This window comes from Puma concolor, chromosome C1, assembly GCF_028749965.1.
Source record: "Puma concolor isolate L17-30 chromosome C1, mPumCon1.1.hap2, whole genome shotgun sequence".
Lineage (NCBI taxonomy): Eukaryota > Metazoa > Chordata > Mammalia > Carnivora > Felidae > Puma > Puma concolor.
This window is the reverse complement of record NC_141674.1, coordinates 100,093,307-100,106,046: the sequence shown is the minus strand read 5'-3', so window position 1 is coordinate 100,106,046 and position 12,740 is coordinate 100,093,307. Positions and strand designations below refer to the sequence as shown.

The 12,740-nt window shown below is 46.9% G+C and overlaps 1 long non-coding RNA gene across 3 annotated transcripts in view; it reads left to right on the top strand.

Moving 5' to 3' along the window:
• Window positions 1–12,740, top strand: part of LOC147578279 (uncharacterized) — a 93,696-nt gene that overhangs the window by 26,224 nt on the left and 54,732 nt on the right. For 2 of the 3 annotated variants that reach the window (XR_015255025.1, XR_015255024.1), the window contains exon 3: window positions 2,998–4,204. This is a non-coding gene — a long non-coding RNA (uncharacterized LOC147578279). The remainder of the gene's footprint in view (window positions 1–2,997; window positions 4,205–12,740) is intronic. The other variant, XR_015255026.1, reaches the window with a different exon arrangement.

Sequence of the window (12,740 nt, the reverse complement as noted above, 5' to 3'; positions counted from 1 at the left end):
AAGGCTCTCAGCATCTGGACCCTCCCAGCTTTGAATCTGGGCTTGAGCTTCTCATCCCGCTCTGTCTGGGCCTGGGGTTTGGTCCAGGCCTGCCAATTCCATTTCTGACTATATTAAAGACTCCTCCCTCTGGAATTGCTTCGTGTAGTGATATCAGCAGTTGCGGGGGAGGGTGGTGTGGGTGGCGGAGGAGAATGGAAGAGAAGGAAATGTAAGTGGTTTTCTCCCACTAGGAGTTGGTGGGCGGGGGCAGGGATCGATCATGTCCAGCCTGGGCTTTGAAGATACATGGCAGGGGCCCAGACTCCAGCCCTGTCTGGGCACACAGACCAGACATCTACATTTGGCCTCTGGTTTTGCTTCCTTGGCCTCCCTTTCCTTTCTGTCCCCCTCCCCGATTTCAGCGGCTCCTGCCCTGTTTGCCTACACTGAGGGCCGAGCCCAAGCAAGCAACCAAATAAAGTTGGTGCAGTGGCCTGGATGGAGGGCTCTCCAGGGAGAAGAGAGGGCTGTCCTCCGGCAGCCTGGCTGGAGGAGTCCGCAGGATGGTGCTCACAACAAACCCCACATGGAATCTCCGGAACCTGCTGCCTAGTGAATCCCACGTGATGGAAGGATGCTTCTTTGGCCTGAAAGCAGGTTGTGGGAGCCTTTGTGTCTACACAGCCACGATGGATTCCTGCCCCCTCCAAGGGGGGAGAAAACCGCTTCTCTTTCCTTCTCTTCCATTCCTCTCCCCACACTGCTATCCCCACGTGAGGCGGAGGGATCTGAATTCAGCTCATCTCAAAGCAATTTGAAATGACACATGCAAGTTCAAAGTACTCTGCAGGCTGCCCTCGACGACTTCCCAGAAACCAGCACCCCTCCGAGGTCATTAACACGGGCACTGGGTGGGCCTCCCAGGCAACGTTTACATAATTCATGGACTCAAGTCTCGAGTGAAGGGAGAAACAAGAAGGGTCACATGGCTTCACAGTGTTGAACTCGGAAAGTGGAGTTTTCATCTCCATTGACCTGTTTCCCCATCTGCCAGGTGGGGCAGGTTTTATAGCAGGACAAACGGGTTAAATAAGATGAGGGTTAAGTATGGAGCATAGGGAACATCTGCTTCATAAACGTGGCTGCTGAAGGGGCGCCTGGGTGGCTCAGCCGGTTAAGCATCCGACTTCAGCTCAGGTCATGATCTCGTAGTTTGTCAGTTCAAGCCCGGCATTGGGCTCTGTGCTGACAGCTCAGAGCCTGGAGCCTGCTTCTGATTCTGTGTCTCCCTCTCTTTCTGCTCCTAACCCACTCACATTCTGTCTCTGTCTCTCTCAAAAATAAATACACATTTAAAAAAACTAAAAAAAAATTTTTTTAATATATTCATATAAGTTTAAAAAAATAAAAAATAAATAAAGTACAAAGTGTTGGTGGCACCTGGGTGGCTCAGTCGGTTAAGCATCTGACTTTGGCTCAGATCATGATCTCACGGTCTGTGAGTTCGAGCCCCGCGTCAAGGCTCTGTGCTGACAGCTCGGAGCCTGGAGCCTGCTTAGGATTCTATGTCTCCCTATCCCTCTCTCTCTGCCCCTCCCCTGCTCACGCTCTGCCTCCCTCTTTCAAAAATAGATAGACATCAAAATAAATAAATAAACCCAAAAATGTGTCTGCTGGAGTCATAATTACTATTATGGCCCATGGCCAGTGGAGCGTGGCACCATGGCATCATCATGGACCCCGTTAGCTTGAAGCTTTGGTTTTTCTCCACTCCTCCTCTGGCAAGGCCCCTTTAAGGTGCTCTCCTTTATGGCCTAGGACAGTCACACTGGTTCAGAGTCAGCCTTCCTCCCGGTTGGTTGTTTTCAGAACCAGTGTCAGCCCTGAGGAAGACTTAGCTCTGGGTTCAAATCCTGCCTCTGCTTCTGTGTGACCAATGGGGGCAAATTACTTCCCTCCCTGACTCTTACTTCTCTACCTGTAAAACTCCTATCTCATAGGACTGTTGTAAGCGTTACGTGAAAGAAGAGTCTGTAAAGAGGTTAACACAGAGCTAGTTTGGCACAGAGCGAGTGCTCGTTGAGTAGCCATTAGAATTAATTATCATCTTAGAGAGTTGGAAGTCTTAAGAGAGCGGGAGGATTCGGGGCGCCTGGGTGGCTCAGTCGGTGGAGCGTCCGACTTCAGCTCGGGTCATGATCTCGCGGTCCGTGAGTTCGAGCCCCACGTCGGGCTCTGTGCTGACAGCTCAGAGCCCGGAGCCTGTTTCAGATTCTGTGTCTCCCTCTCTCTCTGACCCTCCCCCGTTCATGCTCTGTCTCTCTCTGTCTCAAAAACAAATAAACGTTAAAAAAAAAAGGGGGGGAGCATTCAACTCTCAAAAAGAGAAGAAAGCAAGCAAAGCAGGTGTGCCCTAACCCTATTCTCCATCCGTGGTCTTTGGCCTGCAAATTCACTCCATCTAAACCCTCCTTGCCCTGGTTTCTGTTTTCTGGAGAATTTCCTTGGTGTTTAAGTCCCCAGCACATCTCGTCGGAGTAGGTATGAATACTCCCATTTTGCAGACGAGAAAACTGAGATGCACACACGTAGAGCGATTCAGGCCCCGTTTCCGGTGATATGAGAGCCAGGACCTCAGTCCTCCCCCTGCCACAGGCAGTGCCACACAGGTGCTCCACTCACGCCGTCTCCTGGGCCACTCCCCTGCGCCCCTGAGCCAGAGCGGCCCTCAGGCGGATGAGGTCCCACCTTCCAAAGGCTCCATCTTGCCACCAGACTAACACTTTGGGAACCTCACAACTGACAAGTCCGAGACGTTATGATTATGAAAAATTGCAGGGTCCCGCTGGGGTTTTCACGTATTAAGTCCTCGAGCTGTTCTGTTGGTACAACAGGGAACTTGTCAACCGCTGAGCACTTCTGTGTCTCTTGACAAAATTCTTGACGCCGCTATATATCTCATTCCTTCATCTTTTGCCCTCTGGTCTCTCTTTCTCTCTCTCTTCTATTTTCTAGGCAGAGCACACGGAGCTTCCGAACTGACAAGATCCTCATCTAATAAATGGTGGAGAAGATTAGTCGCGACAGGGCTCAGATGTGAACCGATTTTCCTGCAGGCTGAGACTCCTGCTTAAGATCCACTGGGGGTTATTAGCGGAACCTGTAAGATGTTGGCTATGCAGAGTGATGTGATATGTCGGCGGTGCGGGAATATCAATGCTCGGCCCGAATTCAGTGGAGAGAGGCAGAGCCGAGGATGCTTGGGGGGCGGGGAGGGACACCTGATTCTTGGCCCCCACTTGACCACCGGCAGAGTTCACTGCGCAGCGTCGGGTGCGGGTGTCTGGCCGGCAGAGGGAGGCACAGATGTGGAGTGGACCAGGAGGGGCTGCTTTGAAGACTGTGCCTGGGGGGTGGGGGGTGAGCATTTCATCTTCGTTCACTGTTCACCGGAACCATCCGACTTCACGTACCAACACTGAGTGCTTCCTCTGTGCTGGGCAACCCCTCTCTCCGAACATCACAGCACCTGCCACTTATCTTAAGCACCCATTTCATTCTTCCTGGAGTGATAGCCAGCTTTTTATAATCTTCCGCTGGGTTTTAAGTTTCTTGAGATCAGAGACTCTGTCTGACTCATCCCTGGCCTTTGAGCCTTGCAAGAATAAGTACCTAGCATGCATTTGCTGAATAAATGAATTAATGAATCAAGGAACCAGTCAATTGCTTAGTATTTATGGACGATGTACTCTAATAGAGTTTTGGCAGGATAATCCGTTTTCTGTGCTGGAAGCTCCTAGGCAGGGTCCTCCTGATAAAGAGACCATCCTTCTTTATTACTTGACTGTCTCTTAACGTGGTTGAAACTTGTAGGCGTAATACGTGAGGGGCTAAGGCAAAGTGATTATAATTTGGTGGGTGGGATTGAGTCCCTATGCTGTGGTTGAGATGTAGAAGCTTCATTTTCTTCTAGCTAAATGTTTTTGAGAGTTTGGGGAGTTGTTTGTGCCTGGGCGGTCCGGTCCCTGAACAACTGGCCATTCTCCTTAAGAATCAAGAAGAAACCCAACGAGAGATGACCAATGTGACTGTTTTCTGGCACAGGAGGAAGCTTCAGACACCTCTTTACTGGTGCGGACTGCTTAGGTTGGGTCAGTCGTAGGAAGTTCTGCTCTTTCCCCTCCTCGGAAGGATCTGGTTTTCCTGGGTGAGACTCAGAAAGGTAAGTGATCTCTTTCTTGGCCTGGTTCGGTAAAAGCAGATTGATAGAGAAGCACTGTGTATTCTCAATAGGAAGAAAAGTAAAAGAAAAGTAAAAGTAAAGAAAAGCAAAAGAAGTAAACACACCTTCCCCCTTTTCTCTCCATCTGTTTCTTCATCTAGCCCATATCCCTTCGCTGGGCCCCGGCTGAGAGCGTGGGGAAGGTGCTGGGGACACTCGGATCTTGTCCTCAAGTAGCTCACAGTCTAGCTGGGGAGATAGATATGTCAATAAAGATCAGTTCGGACGTCAAACATCAAAAACAGCAGGTTGAACCAGGCCGAGTGGCCACGGGAAGGGTGCAGGACAAGCTCAAAGGGAGGGTATCCACAAAGGCTTCCTGGAGGAAGTGTCATGTGAGCTGAGGTGGTACAGTTTGATGGGTTTTTACAAATTGGAATGAACCGTGGAACCAGCACTCAGATCAAGAAACACGACCAGCACCCCGAAGGCCCGCTCACGTCCACTCCTCTCTCTCTCCCTGGCCCCAAGGGGTAGCCAGTCTCCTGGCTCCTAAAGCATAGATTAGTTTGGCCCATTTGAACTTTTTATAAATGGAACATGCTGCCTAACCCCCCTGGTAGCTGAGACAGAACTGGGAGAATAAACAGGAATTCATCAGGGGGCCAGGCAGGGAAGGGCATTGTGGGAGGGTGGGTAGTATATTCAGAGCTGGACCTAACACTGTGTGTGAAAACCATCAGCCTTCAGCACTGCTGGAGCATAAAATTCAAGGGGCGGGGGCGCCTGGGTGGCTCTGTTGGTTAAGCACCTGACTTCTTTTTAAAAAAAAATTTTTTTTTAATGTTTATTTATTTTTGAGACAGAGACAGAGCATGAATGGGGGAGGGTCAGAGAGAGAGGGAGACACAGAATCTGAAGCAGGGTCCAGTCTCTGAGCTGTCAGCACAGAGCCCGATGCGGGGCTCAAACTCACGGACCATAAGATCATGACCTAAGCTGAAGTCGGACGCTCAACCAATGGAGCCACCCAGGCGCCCCAAGCATTTGACTTCTTGGTTTCAGCTTAGGTCATGATCTCATGGTTCGCGAGTTCGAGACCCGTGTTGGGCTCTGGGCTTACAATGCAGAGCCTGCTTGGGATTCTCTCTCCCTCTTTCTCTGCCTCTCCCCTGCTCATGCGTGTGCGCGCGCGCACACACACACACACACACACGCTGTCTCTCAAAATAAGTAACTGAACTTTAATAAACATTCAATGGGCAAAGAGGCATGGAGTGATACTGGAGAGGAAGGGGAGATAGACCATGGAGGGTTTTCCATACCATGCAGAGGAGCTGGGTTTTTAGCCTGAGAACCTGTGATCCCCAAATCTGGCTGACCATCAAAGTCTCCCAGGCAACACGTAAGGCACACAGATCCCAGGACCCACCATCAGAGATTTGAGATCCTTAAAGTTCCTCTCTAATGATTCTCATAATTAGCTAAGTTTGGAGGCCACTTTATAGAGAGAATGGGGAGCCACTGAATGGTTCTAAGCAAGGTAGTGGGAGGTGAGTTTTGAAGGGTGACGTATGCAGTCTAACGGGGAGACCATGGCAGATGGCAAGAGATGCCTTGGCCTGATCTGGGATGCGGTCAAGGGTTTCGAGTGGAAAGGACAATGGTAAGAGGTAATTAGGAAGCAGAATGAACCAGATGTGTTGATCAATTGACTACGGGAGTTGAGTGGGAAGACACGGGAAGGTACCAGGTTTCTGGTCTGTGGCTACTCCATGGACATGAACAAATTTGGGGGCAGAGAAAAATAACATCATGTTTTTGTTTGATTCATTCATCTATAATAACTTTACCCCAATTTCTCTACCTATCTTTGTTAAACCATTTATTGATTCAGCAAATGCATTTTAAATGCCAAATATATATACATATAGTACATTGTTCCAAGCACAGAGTCATATATAAAAGTCAGCATCGGGGCGCCTGGGTGGCTTGGTCGGTTAAGCGTCCGACTTCGGCTCAGGTCATGATCTCGCGGTCCGTGAGTTCGAGCCCCGCGTCGGGCTCTGTGCAGACAGCTCAGAGCCTGGAGCCTGTTTCGGATTCTGTGTCTCCCTCTCTCTCTGCCCCTCCCCGGTTCATGCTTTGTCTCTCTCTGTCTCAAAAATAAATAAAAGGTTAAAAAAAAAAGTCAGCATCAAAAGGATACAACATATTGTGAATTCACTGTTAGTGTTTCAGAAAAATTATCAGAACTCTATTTTCTTTCAGTTCACTAAATATGTGCCAGGAAACAGTCCTATGTCAAGTTAGATCCCAGAGGTGGGGCCAGGGGGGCGCAGAAGGACCATCCAGTGATAGGTAATAAGGATTAATTTAACCTTGTGTTAAGAGCCTACAATACTATTCTACTCCTCAGAGTGACTCTGTATTTATTATCTGTATTTGTACCCATAAGGAAAGGTATCCTCCCAGAAAATGAATAATTCACCCTCAGGCACGCAGCTAACACGTTATAATGCTAAGATCCTAGCTGGACCATGTGACTCACTGCACCCCCAAATTTAGAGAGAGATGTTCCTCATTTTCACATGGCGGGACCGAGGCCCTGGGTGGTTTGTTGTGGCTCAGCCACTGAAGGAAGCATTGCCTGTCCTAAGCACGACCCATGGTTCTGTAAGCTGCCTGGATATTCTATTGTTGGAACTGGGCTGGAGGTCAGGTTTAGGATCTGGCTGAGTTTGGGTGTTGCTTTGCTGAAGAGTCTTCTAGAGGCCAAGGACAGGCCACAGTGACAAGAAAGCACTGCCTAGCCTTTCTAGAACTTTTGCCCAGATATGCCCCGGGCTGTTAGGAGAAGAGGTGTTGAGGTCATATGTTGAGCTCTCTTTCATGAGTTAGACTAATGGCAAATCTAGAAGGGGAGTGAAGAATTGGCACAGATTTCTTTAGCCACATACATCCAGCAAAGTAAGAGAGAGAGAGAGATCTCTTTGAGGGGAGAAGAAGGGAAAATCAAAGAAAATCTCAACATCCACATCACAGGCAGGCACCCAGAGCAATTTTTAATAATCAGTGCTGACATCCTGCTTTCAAAAAGGCCAGGACTCTTCATTCAAACTTACAGGCTGGGGGCCACCTTGCAGAGGACCATAAAGGCATGATGGGCCCACACGCCCCCTCCCAGGGGACGCTTTCTTGCCTCTGCCCACTTGTGGGCAAGGTGGTCTGCTGGTCACCATCGCAGCAGGCCACTGAGGACACACTGACCCCCGTCCGGTCCGCACTCCCACTGACTCCTGGAAAAAATTATTTCTCTCAGCACACTGTGAACAGTTAGGATGCTTAAAGGGAACGTATCCTAAAGAAAAGCCTAATGAAATGATCGGGAGACGAAAGGACGGCAGACAGATGTTTCCATCATCTGAACTGGACAATCTGACATCAAGCCATGGGGGGGGGGGTGGCGGGGGCAGCCGTAACTTCCACTTTGAAATAGTTGCTGTGCACAGTGACTCAGGAAAGCAATGGGGGCTGGAGGGAGAAAGAGGTAAGCCCACCAGGATCTGGTCTGTTGGCATGTTGCCTCCTTTCTCTGCACAAATCCGACACCAAGGTAACATCAATGGGGCTGAGGTGGGCCTAGGACTGGGGCTGACTGCATTATCTCAGTTCTATCTGACCTGAAGCAGGAGCACCCCGGTGGGTTGGAGCACAATCTGAATCCCATCTCGGACTCCCACATCCTCCGGGCCTCCCAGGAGACCCAAAGTAGAACTATGCCCCCACCTTCACCTTTCCTTACATGGAGCTCTCACCTGGGGATAGGCCCTCACGCCTAGAAAGTATCTGGCACCCAGGAGGGACTCAACAGATATATGTTGAATGAGTAGACAAAGAGCAGATTTTAACATGGGCTTTCCCCCCCAAAGCCAATCAACATGACTAGAGAATTTGGGGGGAAGGGGTGTCTTCAGAGCAGTGAATTTCGATGATATGGTGCCAAAGGGAGTTAATTTATTCATTTAACGAATAGAGATTTAACACCCCCTATGTCCCTGTACCAGGCACTATGTTAGGAGTTAAGAATATACTTAAGAAGTGTGTTCCCTGTCTGATTAATTATGTGTGCTTGCACCCTACGGGACTATGAGAATTAAGGGCAAGAATATAGACACTTAGCACAAGAAGTGCTCAGTTGTTGTTATCACTAGTGGAGGAAATGAACAAATGATTACCAGAAGTTGTGGTAACAGCTATGAAGGAAAAAAGTAGCATGCTAGGGGGACCTAATGCAGTTTGGGAAGTCAGGGAAGGGGAACTTCCCAGTTGCGGTGACATTCAAGAGTCCCATGGGATGAGTGAAAGCAGAGAGCCAGAGGACCTGTGAGGTTCCCCTCCTTCAGAACCATCGTAGAAGGTTTCCAAGCATACGAGGGTGTCAAGCAGCTACTCGAGAAAGTTGGGAATGAGGTCAGGGAATAGGAAAGTAAGACAGTCCAGGACCATCGCCCTGGATGAAGTTCAGAGTGGGCTGCAGAACATTTGGGGAAGGTTGGCCCAGTTGCTGAGTAAGTTTGCCTGCCGGGAAGGAATGGCTGGAGAGGACAGACAAGAGAGTGGAGGTGGCCTGTAGAGCACAGAGGACGGCTCGGAGGCAGAGGGCAGACACAGTGGGCCTGACCCTAATTGTATGTGGTAGAATGCAGGCTTGACCAGGAGGCGTGGGTCCTAGCGTCTACTGCTATGTGATCTTGAGAAAGTCACTTCTCTTCTCTGGGCCCCAACTTTCTCAGCAATCAAACAGAGATAATAGTGATTTCCTCGCCCGTTCTGCAGGGTTGTTAAGATCATGAAATGAGATAATGTCTATAAAATATCTGTGTAAACTCCAGAGTGCTAGACGGTGATTCTCATCTTCCTTACAATTCTCTTGCAAGAAAATTGAGTGGACGTGTGTGGCACTTCTTGACAGTTCTTTCCCCAAATGTTCTGCAGCCCACTCTGAACTTCATCCGGGGTCAAGTGTGTAGTACTCTATAGATACCTGGGATGAGTCAGTTAAATAATTCACTTATTTAACACACATTTGTTTGGCGCAGTGGGGGATATGGAGATGAGTAGGCAACTGCCAGACCCTCTAGCTAATAGCCTAGTTGGAAAAACAAACTTATAAAATGATAAGATAAAATGTGGAATGAATATATATATATATATATATATAATCAGTAAATTAGGATGGGAGATTTCTGGGAGTCTTTCAGAGGCAGTGGTACTTGGTGGTATTTGAGGTGAGTCTTGAAGGATGAATGATTTGGCCAGACAGACCAGGATGGAAGTCATTTCAGCCTGAGAAGAAGTTACAGAGACATGAAAAGGAGCTAATAAACCCAAAGGTTAATAAACCCAAAGTAGTTCTGTTTAACTGAAATACCAGCTGTGTCTGGATCCGAGAATGGAAGAGGTATCTGTGTTTGGATGGCCCTGAAAGCAGAACCAGAGATAAAGACTTGGGTGTGGGTAGTTTACTGGGATGTGATCCCAGGAAACAAAAGTGAGGGAAATGAGAAAGTGGGGTCGAGAAGGGAGAAGAGCCATTAAAGTGTGGTTAATGCACTACTTACTCCTGTGGGCTCAATCTTGCTGGGGACCATCTGAGGAACTGTGTAGAATGTTCCACCAGAGGACAGGGAGGCTGTGGCACTTACCCAAGGATGCCTGTCCTCCAGTGGTGGAGGGTTACCAAGAGGGAATTGATTGCCTGAACTTCCTAGTTGCTCCTGTGTGCAACGAGTGAGCTTCTACAGCTTTGGAGAAAGCAGAGAGCACTATGTGTGAGATTCTGGCAACACAGAAGAAGCCATCCAGAATTCAGGAAGAGAAGAAAGAAAAGGGGAGAGTACAGACATCAGTGAAACAATGGCAGAGCATCATTCAGTACTAATGGAAAAAAAAATAAGTGAAATGATTGAGATAGAGAATTGTTGGACTGGAGACACAGAATGTGGGGGATTATCATGAGTATTAAATGGCTCAGGACCTGCTTACTTGGAAGGGTGAGAATGGGACGGTATGCCAGCCATGATGACTTTGAATTGTGGTTGGGGACAAGACATCCAGTTCCGGGAGTCTCATTAACAGAACTTTATTTAGAACAGGAATGCAGAAGAGAAGCTCTTTGGGGACAGGAAAATATGAATATCATTGAACACAATTGAGCCCGTGAGCATGCATGACATGGCCTGTGCCCTTGGGAGTCCAGTGGCAGTGTGAGGAGCCCCAGGCACTGAGCTTGCTGCAGAATTAGCAGAAGATATTTAACTGGGAAGGAAGATGGAAATCCTGTAAAGCTCCCGGAAGCCAGGAGCCAAGAGGACTGGTGCAAAAGGAATACTGGCAAGCATGTGAATTGTCTTGGGGCACTTTCTCATTCCTTAGTTGTTTTCTCTCTTGGCCCTGTTTCCTAGCTCCTCCACATATTTAACCTGGACTGAATTAATGTTGAACTTCACTCCTCTCCGTTACCTGTCAAGGTTGTAAATCGATCTGATAAACAAACATCCCCGGGAGTTAGCTGGCCATGGTCTTTGAGTATATTGCAGTAGAGAATCTGTTAGACAAAACCGGTTCTAAATCCAGCTCTACTATCTACTGTCTATCTCGTCTTTGGGAAGGTGTTAACTTTTTTGATGTTTGGATTCTCAACCAACGTGCATTGACTCTCAGAGCTTAGAACCAATTACATCTCTCCCATCTATTTATGAGCTAAAAAATGAAGCTCTACTGTGTACTTTCTAAGAATGAGGACTTCTTGTCACATAATGTTTTATGTTGTATGTAGTAGTGATGTATTGTAAAATCTATAGCCCACACATTACATTTTCATAATTATTGAAGTAATGTCTTTTAGAGCCATTCCCCGCCCCCCCCCCCCCCCCCCCCCCGGTCTATGTGCCAATCCAGGATCATACATTGTATTCGTGTCTCTTTCATCTCTATGATTTGGGAACAGTTACCCAGCCTCTCTTTGCCTTAGTGCCTCACTTGGTAATATGAAAGGAAAGTCAGAGATAACCAGACATTTGAGTAAACCCTAAAACATTAAGAAAAAGACTAAAACAAACAAGTAAGCAAAAGAGACTTGGAAGAAATGGCTACAACACAGGAACCGGAATAAAACATTTAACATAGTTAAGTAGACTTCTCGGGGGAATTAGAGGTTTACAACAATGAAATAAGCGAAGGATGATAGAATGAAGGACCCTTACAAATTAAAAATATGACATAAAAAAATTTCCTTGAGGGGCGCCTGGGTGGCGCAGTCGGTTAAGCGTCCGACTTCAGCCAGGTCACGATCTCGTGGTCCGTGAGTTCGAGCCCCGCGTCGGGCTCTGGGCTGATGGCTCAGAGCCTGGAGCCTGTTTCCGATTCTGTGTCTCCCTCTCTCTCTGCCCGTCCCCCGTTCATGCTCTGTCTCTCTCTGTCCCAAAAATAAATAAAACGTTGAAAAAAAAAATTTCCTTGAAAGACTAGAAGATAAAGTCAAGGACACCTCACAGAAACTCAAATGAACAAAAATACAAAGAAATAGAAAACAGTAAGGAAAAAATAACAGATTTAGAGAATCAGCCCCAAAGGTCCAACATCAGGCTAATAGAAGTTTCTAAAAGAGAAAAGAATTAAATCAGAGGAGAGATTATAAAAAATATCACAAGAATATTTCCCCAAACTCAAGCACGCATCTTCAGAATGAAACAGGACATGGACTGTGTTACAGAGAATGAACAAAATCCCGCACCAAGTCACTTTATGTTGTTAAATTTCAGAACGCTGTGGCTAAAAGAAAGATCCTATATTTTTCTGGAGAGAAAGAGAGGCCTGTACAAAAGATCAGGAATACGAAAGTTACCAGGCTTCTCAACAATAACACCGGAGGCTAGACTATGATGAAAATATGCATTAAAAACTTGGACAGAAACTTATTTTTAATCTAGAACTCTATATCTAGCTAAACTATTAATCAAACGTGAGGATAGAATAATTCATTTTGGGACATGCATGGATTTAAAAATAACCTCATACATATTCTTTTTGAAGAAGGTACTGGAGAATGCACTCCAAAAAAATGAGTAAATTAAAAATAAAGAAAAAAAACTTGACCTCTAAGAACTTGGGCTATAACATAGGGAGCGTTGAAAGGAAATCATAGGGAAATAACCATGTCACAGTCTTAGAGAAAAACTAGTCCAGTTTGGAAAAGTACAGAGGACTTTCAGAAGGACTAGGAAATATCCAAGGGCAAAAAAATAGAATAGATGTGTGTGAGCATATGAAAACTATTCGTAGGAATGTGGCATAATTATTAGAGGATTTAATTAAAAGAAGCAATATGGAAATAGGCTAAATTTTTAAAGGTAATCAACTCCAGGGGGAAGGAAATGAAAAAATAAGCATGGCTTGGGCATCTACTGTATTCCAGGCTTTATTCTTTAAGCTCCATGAGTCTACAAACAACTTCTGTTTTATTTATCATCGT